General features: G+C 36.7%; 1 long non-coding RNA gene across 1 annotated transcript; it reads left to right on the top strand.

The window, feature by feature from the left end:
* The first annotated feature begins 8093 nt into the window (after positions 1-8093).
* LOC121218162 (uncharacterized) lies at positions 8094-9486 on the top strand. The gene is made up of 2 exons (XR_005914387.1): positions 8094-9201; positions 9286-9486. It is a non-coding gene; the product is annotated as an uncharacterized lncRNA (long non-coding RNA).
* Positions 9487-22623: the final 13137 nt, after the last annotated feature.

Below are 22623 nucleotides of genomic sequence, written 5' to 3'. Positions count from 1 at the left end.
CAGACATTGCAAGAGGCCAGGTCATCCAGAAGACAGATGCTGGTTCAGACCAGATGCAGTATGCCAACACTGCAACAAGAAGGGCCATGTTGAAAGGGTTTGCAGAAATAGAACCAAGCCAAGGCAGAGTCAATATCAACAACCAAAGGTTGAAGCTCAAGTAGCTGAAGACAGCAGTGATCAAGAAGAGCAGGTCTTTGCTGTTTCTTGCTTAACTGCTGAGAAGAAATGCTCAAAAGGTTGGTTGCTGGACAGTGGATGCACAAACCACATGTCACCAGATGCAACCATTTTCAAAACTTTGGACAGAACCTGTAAAACCAAAGTAAAAATTGGAAATGGTCAGTTTATAAAGGCTGAAGGAAAAGGGGATGTGCAGATATACACTCCTACAGGCATCAAAGTCATCTCGAATGTGCTATTAGTACCTGAGATTGACAGAAATCTTCTCAGCATAGCTCAACTTCTAGAAAAAGGATACTCAGTTGTGTTTAAGCAGAAAGAATGCCAAATTTTTGATCCAAATGGATCAAATTTCATGACAGTCACCATGACTGACAAGTGCTTTGAAGTGGAATGGCCAGATGACTCACATTCAGCCTGTATTGCCTCCATTGATGACTCCAAGCTATGGCACCAAAGGCTTGGACATGTTAACTTCAAATCAATGGCTCAGATGATTAATGAAGAATTAGCTGAAAACTTCATCAAAACAGTGAAGAATGATGAAATTTGTGAAGTGTGCCAGCAAGGAAAACAAGCAAGATTGCCATTTCCTGCAAACACAGCATGGAGAGCATCAGAGAAGCTGCAGCTTATACACACTGATGTGTGTGGACCAATGAAGACCGAATCTCTCAATGGGAACAGGTACTTTATTCTTTTCATAGATGATCATACAAGATATTGTTGGATTTATTTTATGAAACAAAAATCAGAAGTTGCTCATGTGTTTTTGAAGTTCAAAGCTGCTGTTGAAACTGAAATTGGCCACAAACTTAAGACACTAAGGTCAGATAATGGAACTGAGTATACCTCAGCTCAGTTTCAACTCTATTGTGAGAATGCAGGCATTAAACACCAACTGACCAATGTGTATACACCTCAACAAAATGGGGTCAGTGAAAGAAAAAACAGAAGTTTGATGAACATGGCAAGGTGCCTCCTGTTTGAGAAAAATCTTCCTAAAACCCTGTGGGCTGAAGCAGTAAACACTGCAGTCTATCTTCAAAATAGACTTCCAACTAAAGCCTTAGCTCAGAAAACTCCATTTGAAGCCTGGTTTGGGTTCAAACCATCACTGGCTCATCTCAGAACCTTTGGTTGCATATGTTATGCACAAGTTCCAGCTGTGAAAAGAGGAAAGCTGGATAAAAGAACTCAAGCAGGGATTCTGATAGGCTATAGTGCAGTTAAAAAGGGCTATAGAATGCTGGAACCTTCTACAAATAAGATCCTTGTGAGTAGAGATGTTGTGTTTAATGAGAAGGCATGCTGGAACTGGGATAAAAATGAACCAGAGGCTGTAACTGAAGAACTTGCATCTGATCAAGTTGGAACTAATCAAGACACATTTGAAATGGATGTGGATGATGAACCAATCAGAGGAACTCGATCATTGGCTGATGTTTATGAAAGAGCTCAAGTAGCCATGGTAGAACCAAGTTGTTTTGAAGAGGCAGAAAGCCAACAAGGCTGGAAGCAAGCAATGATAGAAGAGATCAGTATGATAGAAAAGAATCAAACTTGGAGTCTAGTTGAAAGGCCAGCAAACAGGAAAATCATTGGAGTTAAATGGGTTTATCGAGTCAAGCAGAATGCTGATGGAAGCTTAAACAAATTAAAGGCAAGGTTAGTTGTCAAAGGCTTTAGTCAAAGGTATGGATTAGACTACATGGAAACTTTTGCACCAGTGGCCAGGCTTGACACCATCAGATTGGTAGTGGCATTAGCAGCACAAAGGAAGTGGAAGATACATCAGCTTCATGTAAAGTCAGCATTTCTAAATGGATCCCTTGAAGAAGAGATTTATGTGGAACAACCTCAAGGTTTTGAAGTGTCTGGTAGAGAGGATATGGTATATAAGCTGAACAAAGCCTTGTATGGCTTGAAACAGGCTCCAAGAGCCTGGTATAGCAAGATTGACAGCTATTTGATCAGTTTGGGATTTGAGAGGAGTATTAGCGAGCCAACTCTGTATGTCAAAAAGACCAAGGCAGAAACTCAGCTATTGTCTCATTATATGTCGATGACCTATTGGTGACAGGAGGAGATCAAGATATGCTTGTAACACCCCTTACCCGAGACCGTTTCTGGAGTCGAGCACGAGGCATTACTTGGCTTATCTTACCAGTTCGGAGCATAAAAACTAGGTTTGAAAATTTATTTCATTATTCGCAGCAAATCTGTCTAGTCGCGCAGCAGTTACTAAATTAATTATAACTTGAGCTAAAGAACTCGAAATTTAATCCCGTAAATTTTCCCTGAAACTAGACTCATATATCTACTCACCATAAAATTTTTAGAATTTTTTGTTCAGCAAATTAGTACAGTTTATTAGTTAAAGTCTCCCCTGTGTCACCACCAGACTGCCCTGACCTCTAGTCACTAAAAATAAGTTTTCTCGCTATAGGATTTTCATATGAAGTTCTTACTTGTTTCTATAGAAAATAGACTCATTAAGGAATCTAAGCATGTAAATTTCAACTCATAACCATTTTTGTACAATTTTTAATTATTTTCTAAACTCAGATTAGGGGACTCCAAAAACAGTTCTGACCCTATCTTACTAAAATTCACATATCTTAAAATATAAATTTATTTTTCCTACACCGTTATTTTTCCATGAAAATAGACTCAACAAGCTTTAATTCCATATATCATTCACCCTCTAATTAATTTTATACTATCTTGGGTGATTTTTCAAATTCACGTCACTGTGCTGCCTGAATTCTGTTTCTTTGCAAAATTTTATCCTTTTATGATTTCCATGCATAATTTATCACCTAATCTTTCATAACAACAAACACCTTCATCCTTAATCATTTTAATAACCATACATCATCAACTACTTACACATCACTCATTGTTCATATTATACCAAAAGTAGCTAAGTTTCTATACATGCCATACACAAAACAAAACGTCTAATTATACCGAGTTATTTCTTTGATAGTGTGATCGGCCTCCGACGTTTCCTTCGATCCCCGAGTGGCTAGATAAGTACTATAAGAAGAAGAAAATAAAGAGATTAAGCACTAGGCTTAGTAAGCTTACAAGCAAATAAATCACAACATTCAACATAATGGATAATTATGCATAATATCATCTAACATCATAAATTTCTTTACTTCTCAATTTCTATCTTCTTCTTTATTCCCTTACCTTCTTTCTTACCTGACCTTTCCGTTTTCATAAATATAATCTACTTTTCCTTTGCTGTTAATTCACTGTAATTTAACTCGTACCCTGACCCGTTGAACCACTCGGAATACTAAGGATACTAGGGTCGTTCCTGTCTATCAATATCCTGCCAATGCCATGTCTTTAACATGGACTTACATGAATTATTCCTGTCTCCAATGCCATATATAATATGGACTTACATGGCTCAATCCTGTCTCCAAAGCCATATTTCTAATATGGACTTACATGGCTCATTTCTGTTCTGTCCTGTCAACTCTAATATCCTAACATTCCTAGGGTTCAACCGGGGCTTTCTAACACTTTTCCTCTGTCACTCCAGCTTAAATTCGACTTTACATATTTTCATAACATAAGTATATAAATGCTGGAAATTGACAATAATAATGTAAAATAAAAGAATATTGCATTTATTTACTGTAACTTACCTTGATACAAAATGTGACTAAACTTTACAATTTAGTCCTTTACTTTTTCTTTTCCCCGATCTACTCCCGAATTTCGTTCTTCTTGATCTATAATAGCAAATTTAACTTATTTAATATTCAAATTTATTAAAACAGTCCTTGACCCAAACTTTTGCAAAATTATATTTTTACCCCTAAACTTTCACATATTTGCACTTTTGCCCCAAGGCTCGTAAATTAAACTTCATCCTATTTTCTTATGTTTTATGACATGCTGATCATTTTTCCCTTCTATGGCAATATCAAAATCACACTCTAACATATACTTATGAATATTGGTATTTTTTTCCAATTTAAGCCCTATCAATTCAAAACTTATATTTTATTTTACAAATCAATCTTTTACTAACTTCTAACTTAAAATTCAATCATTTTAACCTCTAGTTCATCAATTAATTCAACATAACTCATGTCTAACAATCTACTAACTTTCAAAATATCAACATAAATCAAGTAGTATTATCTCTAGGATTCCAAAAACTCAAAAATTATAAGAAAAAGACTTAATTTGACTTACCAATTGAGCTTGGAACCTTAAAACCTTAAATTTCCCTTTTTCTTTTTCTTTCTTTCTTTCTTTCTTTCCTTCCTTCTCTGCCCGTTTTGCTCTCTGTTTCTTTCTCTGTTTCGTCTCTTCTATTCTGTTTCTTTTCTTTCTTTTTTTTCTATTCTTTCTTTTGTTTTATGTATATATATAATATAATATAATATATTAATAATAATATAATATAAAAAACATAATCATTACTATAATATAATATTTTTTTAACACATAAAAATCTCAGATTTTTATACTTATGCCGCCTCAACTTTGGAAAAAGGCATAATTGCCTATTTGGTCCTTTTAACTTTTCTTTAATCTATAATTAAACTTTTATCCCTATTGCAATTTAATCCTTTTTCATAATTAACTATCGAAACATTAAAATTTCTTAACGAAACTTTAATATTATCCTATTGACACTCCGTAAATATTTATAAAAATATTTACGGCTCAGTTTATAATATCGAGGTCTCGATACCTCGTTTTCGACCCAATTTACCTAATAATTTCTTTTAAAACACAAAATTCACTAATTCAAAAATATTTCTAACTTCTTCATCGAATTTAGTGATCTCAAATCACTGTTCTGACACTACTGAAAATTGGGCTGTTACAATGCTGGTCAGTTTTAAAGCCAAAATGCAACAGCATTTTGAGATGTCAGATCTTGGGTTGATGTCCTACTTCTTAGGCATGGAAGTAACGCAAGCTGAGAAAGGAATTTGGCTAAGTCAGAAAACTTTTGCTATGAAGATTCTCAGAAAATTCTCAATGGAGAATTGCAAGCCTACCAACACACCAATAGCTGTTGGAGGAAAGCTATCGAGTCAAGAGTTTTTTGAACCAGTGTGTGAAACAACTTACAGAAGTCTGATTGGTTGTTTGTTATATCTTACTGCCACTAGACCAGACATAATGTATGCTGTGAGCTTACTCTCGAGATTCATGCATTGCTGCAATGAAAGTCATTTTAAAGCAGGCAAGAGAATTCTCAGGTACATTAAGGGAACCCTGAGCTATGGAATGTTGTATACCAAGACCAAGCATTCAAATTTGATTGGTTACAGTGACAGTGATTGGGCAGGCTCAGTGGACGATATGAAAAGCACTTCAGGCTATTTTTTCAATCTTGGCTCAGCAGTATTTTGTTGGAGTTCAAAGAAGCAAGCACTGGTGGCTCAATCTACCGCAGAAGCAGAATATGTAGCAGCTGCTGCAGTAGTCAATCAAGCCATTTGGCTTAGAAAAATTCTAGTCGATCTCAACCTTGAACAAGAGGAAGCAACAGAGATAATGTGTGACAATCAATCGGCTGTTGCAATTGCAAAGAACCCTGTTTTTCATGGGAGGACAAAACATTTTAACATTAAGCTTCATGCAGTTCGAGAAATGCAACAAGCTCATGAAGTGAAACTAGTTCATTGCAGTTCTGATGAACAATTAGCTGATATTTTAACAAAACCTCTTAATGTTTCAAGGTTTCAAAGCTTAAGAATGAAGATGGGAGTTAGCAACATGCTAACCAAGGAGGAGTGTTGAAAGGTGGTTAGCATGCAGCATTGAAGACCACCATGCAGAAGCAGCAGTTTGCACGAGAAAGCAAGGATGTTTAGTTGCATTTTGATTTTTTTTTGTTTATGTAATGTAACCTAGTTCATTTTGAACTATGACAAGATGATATTTGATGTAAACTTATGGTGATTGAGCTGTTTACCAGCTTTATTCATTTGCACAAGCTATCATTCCAATTTACTAGGAAACTTAGTGGTAGTAGGTATAGTTTTGGTTAACCTACTGTCTTGACAAGCTAGAAACTTGATTTATGTATTGGCATTAAGCCATTTTTTGATGAATGAATTTAATCAAGTTTTCATTCAAAAACTCTCTTCATTCTTCCTGCTTTATTCTCTTTAGTTTTCTGTTTGTTTCACCTGCAAGCCACGACACTTGCTGCTCAAGCAATTGGCTGAAACTTCTTGTTAGTTGCTCTCAGCTCCAACAAAGTCAGAGCTAAGTGAAATAACTGGCCTGCTAAACAATTATCTATGGCAGGCAGGTTCACCCTGACATAATCAATTCTGCTCTCTATTCCAAATTATTTCATGCAATCCATACATATTCCAAAAGGGGTATGCTTAGAGATTGAGCGCTTAGCAAGACAATTCATCTGGGGGTCCAAAATGGGAGAACGAAAAATGGCATTAGCGGATTAGGATTCTGTGTGTTAACCCCATATATGTGGTAGACTGGGTCTTCGACACTTAGAAGACCAAAACGCTTCCTTTTAATTTAAATTAGGATTTAATATTGTCTCCAAAGACTTGACTCTTTGGGTGAAAGTTTTATGCACAAAGTATGGATTGAAAAAACTGATACCCGAGAGTATTATATAAAGGAATAGTTCAACTATTTGGAAAGGGATCACAAAAATTTGGCCCTTATTGAAAGAAAACCCAAGTTGGTCAGTTGGGACAGGAACCGTTAACTGTTGGAAGGATCCATGGGTGCCTAAAATACCACTCAAAGATTATCTACTACCCTTAGATGGACCACCTACAGATTGTCCCCTTAACAAAATGGTAACAACAGATGGTACATGGAACTTGGAAGCTTTTAGGGGAAAAATTTTAGAATTATTGTCAAGAAAATAGCAAACATTCCCCCTCCTCACCTACTTGCAGGCCATGACTGGATTTTTTGGGCACACACAACAAATGGAAAATTTTCGGTCCAAAGCGTGTATCAAATAATGAGGGAAAACACATGGGATATGCAAGATGATAGGTGGAAAACCATTTGGAAATATCAGGGGCTGCATCACGTTAGATTTTTCCTATGGCTAGCTTGTAAGAATATATTGTTTACTAACCTTGAACGAGTACGAAGGAATATTGGGCAAAATTCGTCATGCCTAGTCTGCCAACATGAAATAGAAGATATTCTGCATGTCCTTATGGATTGCCCAGTAGCCAAAGAAATTTGGTGTTATTTTGTTCAAAGAGATCATCGAGCACAATTCTTCTTAGGAACTATATCCGAATGGATTAAGACAAATTTAAAGAATTCAGTATGGAACTTACAATACGGGGTTTCATGGCCAACTCTCTTCGGATTGCTTGCATGACAGATATAGAAAAATAGAAATCTTTTTGTCTTCCAAAGTCTTTCTTAAAAATTTTTAGAAACTATTAAAATTTCAGTAAGTTGAGCAATACAGTATAGTTTAGCAGAGAGCTAGGGTCAAACTAGTGAGAGGAAATTGGATTATGTAAACAATTTAGAGAATTTTAGGAATATCAGGATAAATGTTTGAGTATTAGTTAGTTTTTGTAGGATTTTTCACCAAAAAAAAATCTATTATTTAGGTTATTTTAAATATTTAGTTAGCCAGAGATAGTGGTGGCATGTGTCTGTGGAATGTCAAGGAAAAGTGGTTTGCCCAAGTAATGTTAGTCAATCTAATGGTAAAGACATGAATGGCCCTTGCACGATACCTTAATCAGTCCAATTCAAGGAGGCGTAAAGGATCGCACTACATGTCAAATCAAGTCCAGCTCTTAATGACATTTTGATTGATCAGTGTTTTCAAAACAAGAAAAATAGAGAAAAAATTGATAATGGAATTGGATTGATGTATGATTTGGGGTGACAAGGGGAAAAGGGTACTTCACTTTACATCAAGAAGATCACGATCTTTGTTCATCACAAACAAAATATAGACCATAGATTTAGCTAATAATAAATTACAATTTCTTAAAACAACTATAAATCCAACTCCCTCAACTTAATTAATGGCTATGGATTCATTTCATTCAACCCCAACACCTTCAACCCTTGTGATAATTGCTTTTCCATTACTGCTAGTCTTTCTTTTCTTTTTCCTATGGATATCAAAATCTAACCCTACAAATATAAACAATGGGAAACTAGCACCAGAAGCGGGTGGAGCATGGCCTATTATTGGCCATCTCCGCGTCCTAAAAGGGCCACAACCACCTCACATAAGCTTGGGTAACATGGCCGAAAAATATGGAAGAATGTTCACTATCAAGTTGGGTGTGCATAGAGCTTTGGTGGTGAGTAGTTAGGAGATTGCTAAAGAATGTTCACTATAAAGCATTTGCCACTCGTCCAAAGCTTGCAGCTTGGGAAATTTTGGGTTATAACAATTCCATGATCGCCGCTGCGCCTTACGGACCTTTCTGGCCTCAAGTGCGCAAGTTTGCCACTGTTGAGCTCCTTTCTAATCACCGGCTTGACTTGATGAAACATGTACGGAAATCTGCGATAAAGACATCCATGCAAGAGTTATATCAGCTATGGAACACGAAGAAAAGTAGTAAGAATGACAAAATATTGGTGGATATTAAGAGATAGTTCAAAGATGTTACTCTTAACATGATTCTGAGAGTTGTTGTAGGGAAGCGAATACCGAATTCATACGAAGGAGCTGAAACCCTGAAATGGAGGAAGTCATTGGACGACTTTTGTGAGCTAGGTAAGAAGTTTGTGTTATTGGATGCGCTGCCGTTTTTGAGATGGTTAGACATTGGTGGAGAGGATAAGCTCATGAAGAAGATGGTAAAAGAATTAGACCAGGTTGTCGAGGGATGACTACGAGAGCACAAGGAAAATAGAGCAGAAAATAAGGCGAATAGTGATGAAGATTTCATGGGAGTGATGTTGTCTATTCTACATGATGCGGAAGAGCATGATGCTGATACAATCAACAAAGGCACAAGTCTTGTACGTGCAAATCTCCTTACGGTAATCTTCATTAGAACTATGTTCAAATTACAGTTTTAATGCCATGAGGAAGTTATGATGTTGAATATTAAATGTTGGTTTCAGGCTCTTATCTTAGCTGCAGAAGATACCACATCAATCACACTAACATGGGCTTTGTCTTTGTTATTCTATAACCGTGATGCAATGAGGAAAGTACAACAGGAGCTAAACTTTCATATTGGTAAACATAGATTGTTAGTCACAGAATCAGACACCAAAAATTTAGTGTAACTTCAATCAATCATTAAAGAAACATTACATTTATACCCTGCTATTCCACTTTCCGGTATCCATAAAACCACTGAAGATTGTACCATTAATGGATTCCTTGTTTCAGCTGGCACTTGGCCTATTTTCAATCTTCAAAAAATTCATTGTGATCCACTTGGGAAAACTCTTTTAATTTTCGACCCAAAAGATTTATGACTACCCATAGAAACATTAATGTGAGGGGACAAAATTTTGAGCTAATTCCATTTGGCAGTGGTAGAAGAATGTACCCTGAAATTTCATTTGCACTCCAAGTTTTAGAGCTTACGCTGGGTAATTTGCTGCATTGATTGGAGTTTGAAACTCCATCAAACGGTCCAGTCGATATGTCTGAAGCATCCGGATTATCGAGTCCTAAAGCAACTCCATTAGAAGTTTATGTAACTCCTCGTAATCCTACGTTTACCAATTATTATAAGAATTAACTTTTTAGTATTATTACTATTTATACCTTTTTTGTGGATATCAAAATTGTTAGTATATTGCTTATTTATCGAACTATTATTATATACACGATAAAAAATAAATATTTGGGCTACTTGGTGCTGTTGGTGCAATTGATTTTGCTGATTTAATATTTTTATTTTATTATTTATTTTTGAATAAATAATTTTATTCAAAATATGCATTTCAATAGCTGTGTTGAAAGAATATCAACGTACTAAAGCATCTGAGAACGATGGTCAATTGGAACCTTACTCCTGTATTGGTGGATATCAACGTACTACTAAAGAATTAAGTTGGAGGTGTTTACTGGGCACTTTTAGGAAAATTTGAGAGTGTTCATTTCATAAAGATACAATTTTAGCTAAATGATAAATTTAGAGTTGTTATGCCTCCACCACTTCTCGATCTACTCCTCACGGAAGCTCTGCCTATTACTCGAACATATCTTTTGGGAACACTTCTCTACTTAACAGTTATATTAGTTTATGTGAGCCCCACTCATTAATTGTCACTACTCTTCTTTCCTACCGTGTTTCATCTAAAGTGATTAAAAGCACTATCAATCCCTATCCTACCTAAACATATAGTCCATTGTTCTTGACTTGATAATAGAGACCTGACATGTAGTATCTCGAAATTGTAGCTAAGGGTTTAAAATATTTCAAATTTGACTAGAAAATAGCTCTCTCTCTCTCTCTCTCTCCCCCTCTCTCCCTCTCTCTCTCTCTTGATATACATGATCTATATGAATAGAACATAAAATTCAACGGTTGACTTATTAAGAGATTAATCGTATGAAAAATTATAAAAAGTATAATATCACTATAATTTTTTTGATAAATTATAAATAGCACGAATCAAACCCAAATCTCACCTGAGACATTAAACACCCTTAACCATCAAACTAATACATAAAATTTAATATCATTGTAATTTTATACTAAAGTAAGTGTATCATTTTCCTGTATTTAATGATGATGATAATAGAAAAGAATATTAATTTCGTGGAAAACAATAAGTGAACCAATTTCCTATTTCCTTTTTCATCTTTTCTTATTTGGAAATAAAAATGTGTTCCTCGAAGATTACTAGGCTGATTTTGTGAAAGTAGAAAATAACGTTCTGTTTGTTTTACGAAAAATGTATTCAATGTTGATTCATGGAAAATAGTTTGGTCAATAGAAAATGACTTATAAATCAACGGAAAATAAGTCATTTTTCCTGTAAAGTGATTTATCGTAAGTCATTTTTTCGGAAAAGAACTCCCTTATAAGTAATTTTACTTTCATATAAAAATTAACTTTTAGTCAATCTTAATATTATTATATTAAAAAAAATTATTTTTATTTTTAAAAATATTTTAAAAATATAATATTAATATAAAATATTATAATTTTATATGGACATGTAACACGCTGCATGATTCCTTATTGAGACAAATACCTCTTTAACACTTGAAATTCGCCTCTCCCATCTATTCACAAGGCCATAAGTTTGTACCCAAGGGCTCTTTCAGCTTGTTTATGAAAAAATGGAAAAACAGTGAGCACATCTGACTTTTTCTGCAGAAAATAAACCCAAGTGTATCTTGAATATGCATCTGTGAAGGCAACATAATAATGAAAACCATTAGAACCAACTGGAGCTGGCCCCCAAACATTAGCAACCACTAGTTGCAGTGGCATAGTATACTCAGACATTGACTAATGAAATGGTTGCTTATGTTCCTTTCCTAAGTGACAAGCAATACAGTGAGAAAAATCTTTATTTGCACCAAATGGTATATTACACTGACGTAGAGCCTTTTTAATAGTAGCATTACAAGGATGTCCTAACCTAGAATGCCAAATACTTAAAGGCACTATGACATTAGCAGTAAAGCACTGAGCTGAGCCAGAAGACAACACTATCGAGGAAGAACCATTTAAGTGCAGTTTGTACAACCCATCATGCACCGAGCCTCGAAGAAGAACCTTTTTAGTTTTCAGATTACGAACCTGACACTGTGTAGGAAAAAACTCAAATATCACTTGATTATCTTTTGTAAACTTGGACACAAATAGTAGATTTTTGGTTATACTAGGTACAAATAATAGCGATTTCATGAATAAAGGCTGTGATCGAGTAAGCAATGACGACTGACCAGTGGACATGATAGGAAGTACAGTACCATTACCAACATGCGCTTTACCTGGACCATTGTAGGACATACTTTCACCTAGTGAGGCAGCAGAATTTGTCAGATGATGTGTTGCACCTGAGTCAGGATACCACACATCGTTCGCCACTGTTTCAGGAGTTGCAAGGTAAGCCTAAGACTGTGGGGCTGCTGAAGGAGATGCATTGCCATGCTGTGAAGAATTATGAGCAAACGGATTAGTCCAGCTGGTAACCGGGGCAGGTGGAAAAAACCAACCTGATTGAGGACTTGAACTAGTAGAAGTTGCAACAGGCATAGGTGACATCCATGGTGCAATTGAAGAACCAGTTCCAAAAATGCATAAATTTGCCTGTGGAGATATAGGAGGTCTGCAGCCTATACTCTTGTATGAGGTATCAAATCGATAGTAACATCGATCAACAAGATGACCTGGTTTCCCATAGAGCTGACACTGAACACGAGATCCATACGAACGACCACGCCCTCGTCCTCGAGCAGTTGATGAGGGACGATACACTGGTGCAGAAACTCTATCAACAACAGAATTTGTAGATTGATGAGACACCAGATCAGTTGAACTAGGGGTCTCAAATATTGTAACTGTTGGAAACGTGATGGGCCGAAAATTTACTTTTTATTACACACTCAATATATTACAATACGAAGATTACAAATATTTTCTCAATGACTAGATAGTCTAGCTGCTGCTAGATTTTAACTCACTCAAGGTTTGCTAACCTTCTCACTCTCACTCACGTTGCTTCTCTTATTTCTTTTTTCTTCTCATTTTTCTTCATTACAACACAAGTTCAAGCCTCTATTTATAGGCTGATAAAGTGACAACAAATGTGGCTATTAATCCACTTAATTTCCAGCCACAAAACATCTCAATAATGGAGCACTTTGTATGGCTAAAATTTCAGCACTTTGCATGGCACAAAATTGCTCCACGTCTCATGCTTCTAGATTATGCTTGGAGTGGGTTTGATTTCTAACACTCCCCCTCAAACCCAACTTTCATACCGAGCTTCTCTTTGAATTTGTTGAATGTCTCCACTTTCAACGGCTTTGTGAAAATATCTGCCAGTTGATCTTCTGTCCTGCAATGGACCAACTCCACGTTTTTGTTTTTCACTTGCTCTCGGATAAAATGATACTTCGTATCGATGTGCTTGCTTCGGCTGTGCGACACCGGATTCTTGGCAAGTGATATAGCGGATTTGTTGTCAACGTAGATGGTAATTGGACCTTCATTTGAAACACCTATTTCTCCCAAAATATTCTTCAACCACATTGCTTGGCATGTACAAGTTGCTGCGGCCATATACTCTGCTTCACATGTTGAGAGAGCAATTGTTTGTTGCTTCTTTGACGACCATGAAAAAACTGCGGAACTGATGTGGAATGCATATCCGGAAGTGCTTTTCCGATCATCCAAGTCTCCCCCATAATCGCTATCTGAGTAGCCAACTAATTTTGAATCTTGTGAGTGGGTATAGAATAAACCATGGTTCATCGTACCTTTGATATATCTCAAAATTCTTTTTGCGGCAATTAAGTGGTCTTGCTTCGGCTTCTCCATGAATCTGCTCACCAATCCTACTGTATATGTAATATATGGTCGTGTGATTGTCAAATACCTTAAACTTCCAACGAGACTTTTAAACAACGTCGGATTTATCGACTCCCTTGTCGAATCAACACTTAGCTTCATCCCTGGATCAGCTGGCGTGACTACTGGCTTGCAATCCTTCATTTTGAACTTGTTCAAAATCTGCTCCGCATACTTCTTTTGAGAGACAAAAATTCCATCTTGCATTTGTTTCACCTCGACTCCAAGAAAGTATGACATCTCACCGATATCTGTCATTTCAAATTCTTTAGTCATAGCTTTCTTGAAATCATCAGACATACCTGGATTGTTTCCGGTGAAGATCATGTCATCCACATATAGGCATACGATCATGATATCTCCATATCCATTCTTCTTTGTGTACAGGGTGTGCTCGTGCGGGCTTTTGATGAATCCATTTCTTCGGAAGTACTCGTCGATCCTTGTGTTCCATGCTCTTGGGGCTTGCTTCAATCCATACAAAGCTTTTTTCAATCGGTAGACTTTGTCCTCCTTTCCTTGTATGCTATATCCAGGTGGTTGTTCTATGTAGACTTCCTCCTCCAAGTAGCCATTCAGGAATGCAGACTTGACGTCCATTTGATAGATTTTCCATTTGTATTGTGCTGCGACCGCTATGAGAAGCCTAATTGTGTCTATTCTTGCGACTGGAGCAAATATTTCATCATAGTCCACTCCTTGTCTTTGCTTGTAGCCTTTGGCGACTAGTCTTGCCTTGTATTTCTCTACTTTTCCTTCTTTGTTGGTCTTCGTCTTGTACACCCACTTGACACCAATCGGGCTATGTCCTTCTGGCAGACTTGTTAGCTCCCACGTGTCATTCCTTCTTATTGCAGCAATCTCCTCGTCCATGGCCTTCTTCCATTTATTGTTTTCAATTGCTTCTTCGTATGTCACTGGATCACATTCTGTCATTAGACAGAATAGTGAATAATCGAACTGCGTCTCTACAGGTTCCGTAAAATTGTAGATGTCGTTGAGACTCCGTGTTCTTGTGGGTGCTTCATCTGAGCTGCTGCTTCCGCTGTTGCTGGTTGGTGACGAAGGGGCTGTTGTACTAGGACTTTGATCATCGCCTTGTTCTTCTTGGTTGATGACATCATTGTCGTCTTCGTTGAAAAATAATCCTTCCACTTTCTTTTCTTCTTCACTCCATCTCCAGTAATCCGCTTCATCGAACTCGACATCTCTTGAGATAATCAATTTCTTAGTAAGAGGATTATAAAGTCTGTAGGCCTTACTTCTTTTGTCATAGCCTATAAAGATACACTTCTCTCCTCTATTGTCAAGCTTTTTCCTCTGTTGCTCAGGAACGTGTGCATATGCAATGCATCCAAAAATTTTGAGGTGTCCAACTCTTGGCTTGTGACCGCTCCATGCTTCTTCTGGTGTCTTGTGTCTTACACTTTTTGTTGGACATTGATTCAACAGATAAACTGCGCATTCAACGGCTTCAGCCCAGAAAGTTCTCGGAAGGTGTTTACCTTTTATCATGCTTCTTGCCATATCCAGAATTGTCCGATTCTTCCTTTCTGCAACTCCGTTTTGTTGTGGAGTGCGTCTGGCTGTTAACTGATGAATGATTCCATGATCCTTGCAGAAACTTTCATAAAGCTTTGCAGTATACTCGCCTCCTCTATCGGATCTGAGTATCTTCAAATATCGACCACTCTGTTTTTCCACCATTGCTTTGAACTCCTTGAATTTTTCTAGGGCTTCCGATTTTGCTTTGAGAAAATAAACCCAACATTTTCTGCTATAATCATCAATAAAAGTTAGGTAGTACCTGTTTCCACCGAGTGATTCAATGTCGTACGGACCAGATATGTCGGTGTGTACAATTTCCAATGGTCTTCTAGCTCTTCGAGATTTTCCTACTTCAAATTTCTGCCTATGCTGCTTTCCTTTGACACAGGCTTCACACAGTTGATCTGGATGATTAATACTTGGTAATCCATTCACCATATTTGTCTTCGACAACAGCTTCAAGCCAGAAAATCCGAGATGTCCGTACCTTAAGTGCCACAACCATGATTCATTCTTCAGATCCGTCTTCATGCATTTTACTTCTCCAGACTCGATGTCGAGGGTGAAAAGACGATTTCGCGTCATATCAACTCGAACAACTAATTCTCCACTTTTGTTCCTGATGGCGAGTGAGCGGTCTTTCATTTGAACTTCATATCCTTTTTCTAGGAGTTGACCAAGACTGATCAGGTTGCTCTTCAAAGCTGGTACGTAGTAAACATCTGAGATGTACTTCTTCTCTCCATTCCTTTGTGTTATAACAACCTTGCCCTTTCCTTTGATTTCTGCATGTGAGTTGTCTCCAAAAGTTATTTGTCCATGAACTGTTTCATCTAATTCTGTGAACAGCTCCTTTCTTCCACACATGTGGTTGCTTGCACCGTTGTCGAGATACCACACACTTCTCTTGCGATCTTCATTTTCTCCGTAAGTGAGAAAGACACTTGATTCCACTTTTTCGTTGCCTTCTGCTGCGACTGCTACATGGTTTCTTTCATCCACTTTGTGTGTTGATCTGCACTCGTAACTGAAATGTCCATACTTGTTACAGTTGTAGCATTGTACCTGAGATTTATTTTCTTGAAATCTGCCTCGGCCACGACCTCTAGATCCACGTCCACGGTTGGATGTTTGATAATCTTTATTTTCTTGATATCTCCCATATGATTGATTTCCACGTCCTCGTGATCCTCTTCCTCCTCTGTTTCTACCACGGTAGCCTCCACGGTATCCTCTGCGGTTTCCTCTTCCTTGGTTAAAGTTATTACTTGTTTCTCCGTCGTCGACGGACAACTTGCTATGCAAGGCTTGATCAAGATTTTCACTATCTTCATTTAGCTTCATCTTTTGCTCATGGGCTTGCAGAGAACCCACAAGTTCTTCGAGCGACATCTTTGACAAATCTTTTGATTCTTCGATGGCAACGACTACGTACTCGAATTTGCGTGTGAGTGACCGTAGAATTTTCTCCATCACTCTTACCTCGTCAAGAGTTTCTCCATTTCGTTTCATTTTATTTACCACCGATTTTACACGATTGGCATAGTCATCGATATTCTCGGAGCTCTTCATTTTTAACATTTCAAATTCAGCTTTAAGTGACTGAAGGCGTACCTTTTTAGCTTTTTCTACACCTTGAAATGATTTTTGCAAAATCTCTCATGCATTCTTCGCGTTCTTCACATCTGATATTTTCTCGAAGGTTGATTCATCCATACCTTGAAAGATACTATTCAAGGCCTTTTGATCCTTCTTTCGTGCTTCTCGTAACGCCTTCTTAGCGTCATTTGATAAAGCTGCTTCTGTAGCGGCATCTCCGGGCTCGATGTATCCTTTTTCAACGATCTCCCAACAATCTTGCGAACCGAGCAAAGCCTTCATTCGAATGCTCCAATTTCCATAATTTGTCTTCGTCAATTGTGGAACTTGTAGCTGAATTACGTCGCCCATATCGACTTGTTAGATGAACACCAAAGGTACTCCGAACTGGACACGAACCGGACACGAACCGAACTCCGAACCAAGCTCCGAACCGTAGCTCTGATGCCACTTGTTGGAAACGTGATGGGCCGAAAATTTACTTTTTATTACACACTCAATATATTACAATACGAAGATTACCAATATTTTCTCAATGACTAGATAGTCTAGCTGCTGCTAGATTTTAACTCACTCAAGGTTTGCTAACCTTCTCACTCTCACTCACGTTGCTTCTCTTATTTCTTTTTTCTTCTCATTTTTCTTCATTACAACACAAGTTCAAGCCTCTATTTATAGGCTGATAAAGTGACAACAAATGTGGCTATTAATCCACTTAAATTCCAGCCACAAAACATCTCAATAATGGAGCACTTTGTATGGCTAAAATTTCAGCACTTTGCATGGCACAAAATTGCTCCACGTCTCATGCTTCTAGATTATGCTTGGAGTGGGTTTGATTTCTAACAGTAACATGCTGTCGTGCTTCAGCATCAAGAAGTATAGTAGTTACACCTTGAACATTGTAAGGCACCTGACTGGCAGTAATAATTGTAATAACCGACTCAATACTCAGGTGACAACCCATTAAGAATGGTAGTAACATGTTCATGCTCACTAATAACTTCTCCACAACTAGCAATATTATCACAATAACTCTTGATTTTCATTAAGAAATCTTTCATAGAAAGATCACCCTTACGCTGAGAGTGTAGAGCCCGTCTGTAAAACATCAATGGAGATGTGGTTTTACTACCATACAAAGTAGCAATAGCATTCCAAATTTGAGCATTGGTATCCAGCCCAATGAGATGTGGTAGAACGACTGGACTCACCAGGACAGAAGCCATGAGGCCAGAACACTGTCTTGTTGTTTGAACCGAGTAAACTCAAGATTCTCCTGAGAGACTCCATTATCATCTGTAATTTGTCAAGGAACAGGTAAAGTGCGAGAGTCCGAAAAATTCTGAAGCTTATATGTCTTGATCGCCAAAAGAACTTGTTGACGCCACAACAAGTAATTATTATCATCAAGCAGAATACTGATTTTCTTGGTAGAGAAGAACCAACAGTCAACAACTCTATCAGTAAAATTTAAAGTCATCACTGGTGTAGCAGACTGCACAGCAGGCAGACTAGAAGGTCAAGCCATGAAGAACACAGGAATTCAATAAACTATCCCGAGGAAAAAAAATTGAACATTTGATACCATGTTAAACTAAGATGAACATAGAACATTCAATTATCAAAACTTAATCAATACAAAAGCTGCTCATGCATTTATACATAACAAGGCACGCTATTAATAGAAGCTAAGTCAACAGACTTAACAACGTAAACTAACAGCTAACTAATAGTTAACTAACTAACTAATTAACTGTCTTATTAGTTACTCAAACATTTGCAACTCGTCCAAACCTTGCATGCACGGAGCTTATGGGTTACAATAGAGCCATGATTGGTTTTGCATCATATGGACCTTATTGGCGTCAAATGCGCAAGATTTCCACTATTGAGCTCCTCTCAAATCACCGTCTCAATTTGCTCAAACATGTAAGGGAATCTGTTAAGCATTGGCCTGCAATGCAACAAGTGACCAGCAGTAGCAGCTTAGCTAGCATGCTAGCATTGAGATTGAACCAGAAGCAACTTAGTCATTTTGTTTCTTTTGGTCCTTTTGTAACTTGATCAAGTTAGCTTGTAACTTGATATCAAAAGTTAGTAAAGTTTTTGATTTGAATTTGATGGACGTAATAACTGCCATTATCAGCTTTGCTTTTGTGTATTACATAAGTTAGAAATTAGTCCATTATAGTGGGAGCAGTTAAGTGTTTAGGTAACTGTCCAATTATCTTTGTAACCTCTATATATTTCAAATTTTGAATGAAAAAAGATGTACTCCTTCAGTTACATTTTTGGCCATAATTTTTTATCTTGCTGTTAATGTTGTTGTTTTGCTGCTGCTGCCAATGTTTCAACAGTTTAGTAATATCATCATTTTTGGTCATCAAGGAGTCCTCTTTTGCTTAATTCTACCATGCCATTCTCACTCATATGCCCTAGGCGCATATGCTAAAGTTTAGTAATATCATCATCTAACAAGGAAGAGGATGCGACAGCTGTATCACCAGTAACAATAGAACCCTGCAAAATATATAACTTGGCAGCCTTTCTCTGCCCTTTCATCACAACGAGGGAACCTTTAGAAATCTTCAAAACCCCACTTTCAACTGTGTATTTTTACCCTTTTGAATTAAAAGTACTCAATGAAATTAAATTTCTCTTCAATTTTGGAACATGTCGTACGTCACTAAGTGTTCTAATAACTCCATCAAACATCTTAACTTTAATTGTTCCAACACCTGCTGTAATGGCCTAAATTTGCCCGACCCGATACAAATATTAGAACCCAAATAAATAAAATAAACCAAATAAATGTCTAGTTTATTACAACCAAGCCCAAACCCGATTACAAAATCCAATAAGGCCCGAACTAAACTGTTAACCCAATACTTAACCCTCCAGGCCCAAATCACTCAGCCCAAATCCCAACTTAATTGCAGAAACCCTAGGCACTCAACACGGGCACCATAGCTTTCCCTCGGCCCCACGAGCCTTCACACGCTCCTACCTCAGCCGCCTCCGAGCCGAGCCACGCCACGTCCTCGTATGATACCTGTAAAACAACAGAGCAACAACGCAACAAACCACGCACAAAAACAGAAAATACACACGAAAGGCAGCAGAAAAAAAAGGAGAGAAAAACAATAGCAGAGAGGATTTTATTTTCTTTCCCTTTTATTTTTTTTCTGTAATTCAGGTCATAAAGAGGCCATTCGAATATTGTAGGAGGGCATTCTGTATAAAAAAAACATATCAATAGAAAGAAACAGAGAAAGTTTCAAAAAAAGGAAAAGAGATTGTTTAGGTGATCCTCCGATTTTCGTTTTTTGATTCTTCATTTTCTATTTTCAGTTTCTTTTTTTTTTCTCTTACTTTAGAAACAAAAAAGAGGGAAAGGAGAGGGGGGAAGGAGACTCTTACTGTAATAGCCCGATTTTAGGCTTAGTCGGAACAGTGGTTTCGGGACCACAAATCCGACGAAAAAAAATGTAATGGCTTGAATTTTCAGAGGTGTTGGAACGGTGATTCGAGATCACTAAATTCGACAAATGGGTAGAAAATATTATTATTTTAGTAAGTATAAGTTAAATATGAAGTTAGGAAAATTTTTGAAATAGTGAATAGTGCACTAGAAATAAATATTAAAATAATTAGAATCGAAATGAGGTATCAAGACCTCGGGAATTTTAAACTGAGCCATAAATATTTTTATAAATATTTATGGAGTGTTAAAAAGTTAGTATTAAAGTTTCGTTAAGAAATTTTAAAGTTCCGATAATTAATTAAACAAAAAGGACTAAATTGTAACAAATGCAAAATTTTGGGAAATGATTAAATAGCTTAAATGATAAAAGGAAGAGGGCTTAAAAGGCAAATAGACCTAAGGTCTATTTGGGCTGGACGGCAGAGGCATGAAATCAGCAAGAAAGTAAGGAGAATTAAGGGCAAAATTGGAAAATTACAAAATTTGCTTAATAAAGTTAGGACCCAAGTGGAATTATCTAGATTTCTCTTCATTTTTCTGAATTCTCATCAGCTAAAACACCTTGGAAGGGCTTCTTCAAGCTGGTTCTTCATATTTTTATTACAAGTAAGTTCAATTCTTGACTATTCTTGAAATTTTTGTATTTTTAAGACTTTTACAACTAGGCCCACTTGTTAAATCCATTAGTTTTTGATTTTATGAAAGAAGTTGAAAGTTGATATGAATATGTGCTGGAAGTATATGATGATTTAGCATGAAATTAGAGCTTTAAATTGTTCATATGCTGATTTTATTGAAAGAATTGAATAGAAAGTGAATGTTTGGGACCTAATAATAAAAGAGTTTGAAGATAGAGTTATATGTGGAAATTCTGAATTTCAATATTTGTGTAACAACTTATAATGTCTAGTAAAGTACTAATTGAGAAAATTAGATTAATTGAGGGGTTAATTGAGAAAGGACCGAATTGTATAAACTGTGAAATTTGGGGCAAAATGGAAATCAACATTTTGCACTAAAGCAGTTTTGGACAGCAGCAGTAGTGTAACTTTGAAAAATCACCAAAAATTGTAGAGATTGAATTATAGGATGAATAAAATATGAAACTAAAGCTTATTGAGTCTAGTTTCTTATAAAAGAAATGACGTGAGCAATGGAATTGTAAATCATGAGATATAATAGATTTTGTGAGACAAGGTCAGAATGAATTCGGGTTCCCCTGTTCTGACTTTGGAAAATCATTAAAAATTGTACAGAAATGATTATGAGTTATAGTTTATATGGTTAGAATCCTTAATGAGTCTATTTTTATAAGAAACAAGCTAAAACATCATCCGAATTCTGTACAATGAGATAATTAATTTTTAGTGAAGAGTGGTCGGAACTGTCAGACAGCGAAACAGGGGAAAATTTAAAGAATAAACTGTACTATATGGCTGAACGAAAAATTATGAAAATTTTATGGTATGAAGATATGTGAGTTTAGTTTCAGGGAAAATTAATGGATCTTAATTTGGAGCTCTGTAGCTCCGGATAAAAATAATTTAGTGACTCTGACTCGGATAAACAGCTTTGAATATACATGTTAGTGAGTGTTGAAATTATGGTTAATGTTGTTTAAGTGTGTTATACACATTAAGGATATGGAATGGAGAGGAGGAGGAGGAAAATTGGGAAATATATGAATGATTCGTGTATAAATGGTCATATGTTTGATTATAACTCATAAACGATGAAATATGAATGATGCTTATTTTTGTGCATTATTGGTCATGGTTTAAGCTCATGTGTAAAAATAAAGTTTCATAGTATGTGTGTATGGTATATTCAGTATATGATTTGGCATGAAATAATACCATGAATGGTTTATGAATTAACACATGTTGGTAAGCCTGATATATGAATAAATGATCAAATTGAGCGGAACGCCGGATTTGAGTACTTCTGATCAAGTGACAAAGTGATAAGTGGTAGCTTTAGCTACACTTATCTGATCAAGTGACAAGTGGAAAGTGATAAGTAATAGCTTCGGCTATACTTATCTGATCAAGTGACAAAGTGATAAGTGATAGCTTCGGCTACACTTATCTGATCAAGTGACAAGTGAAAAGTGATAAGTGATAGCTTCAGCTATACTTATCTGATCAAGAGACAAAGTGATAAGTGATAGCTTTAGCTACACTTATCTGATCAAGAGACAAAGTGATAAGTGGCTACACTTATCTGATCAAGAAACAAAGTGATAGGTGGCTACACTTATCTGATCAGGGACAAGTG

This window comes from Gossypium hirsutum, chromosome D06, assembly GCF_007990345.1.
Source record: "Gossypium hirsutum isolate 1008001.06 chromosome D06, Gossypium_hirsutum_v2.1, whole genome shotgun sequence".
Taxonomy (NCBI): Eukaryota; Viridiplantae; Streptophyta; class Magnoliopsida; order Malvales; family Malvaceae; genus Gossypium; species Gossypium hirsutum.
The sequence above is the reverse complement of the archived record's forward strand: the minus strand, read 5'-3'. Positions and strand labels throughout refer to the sequence as shown.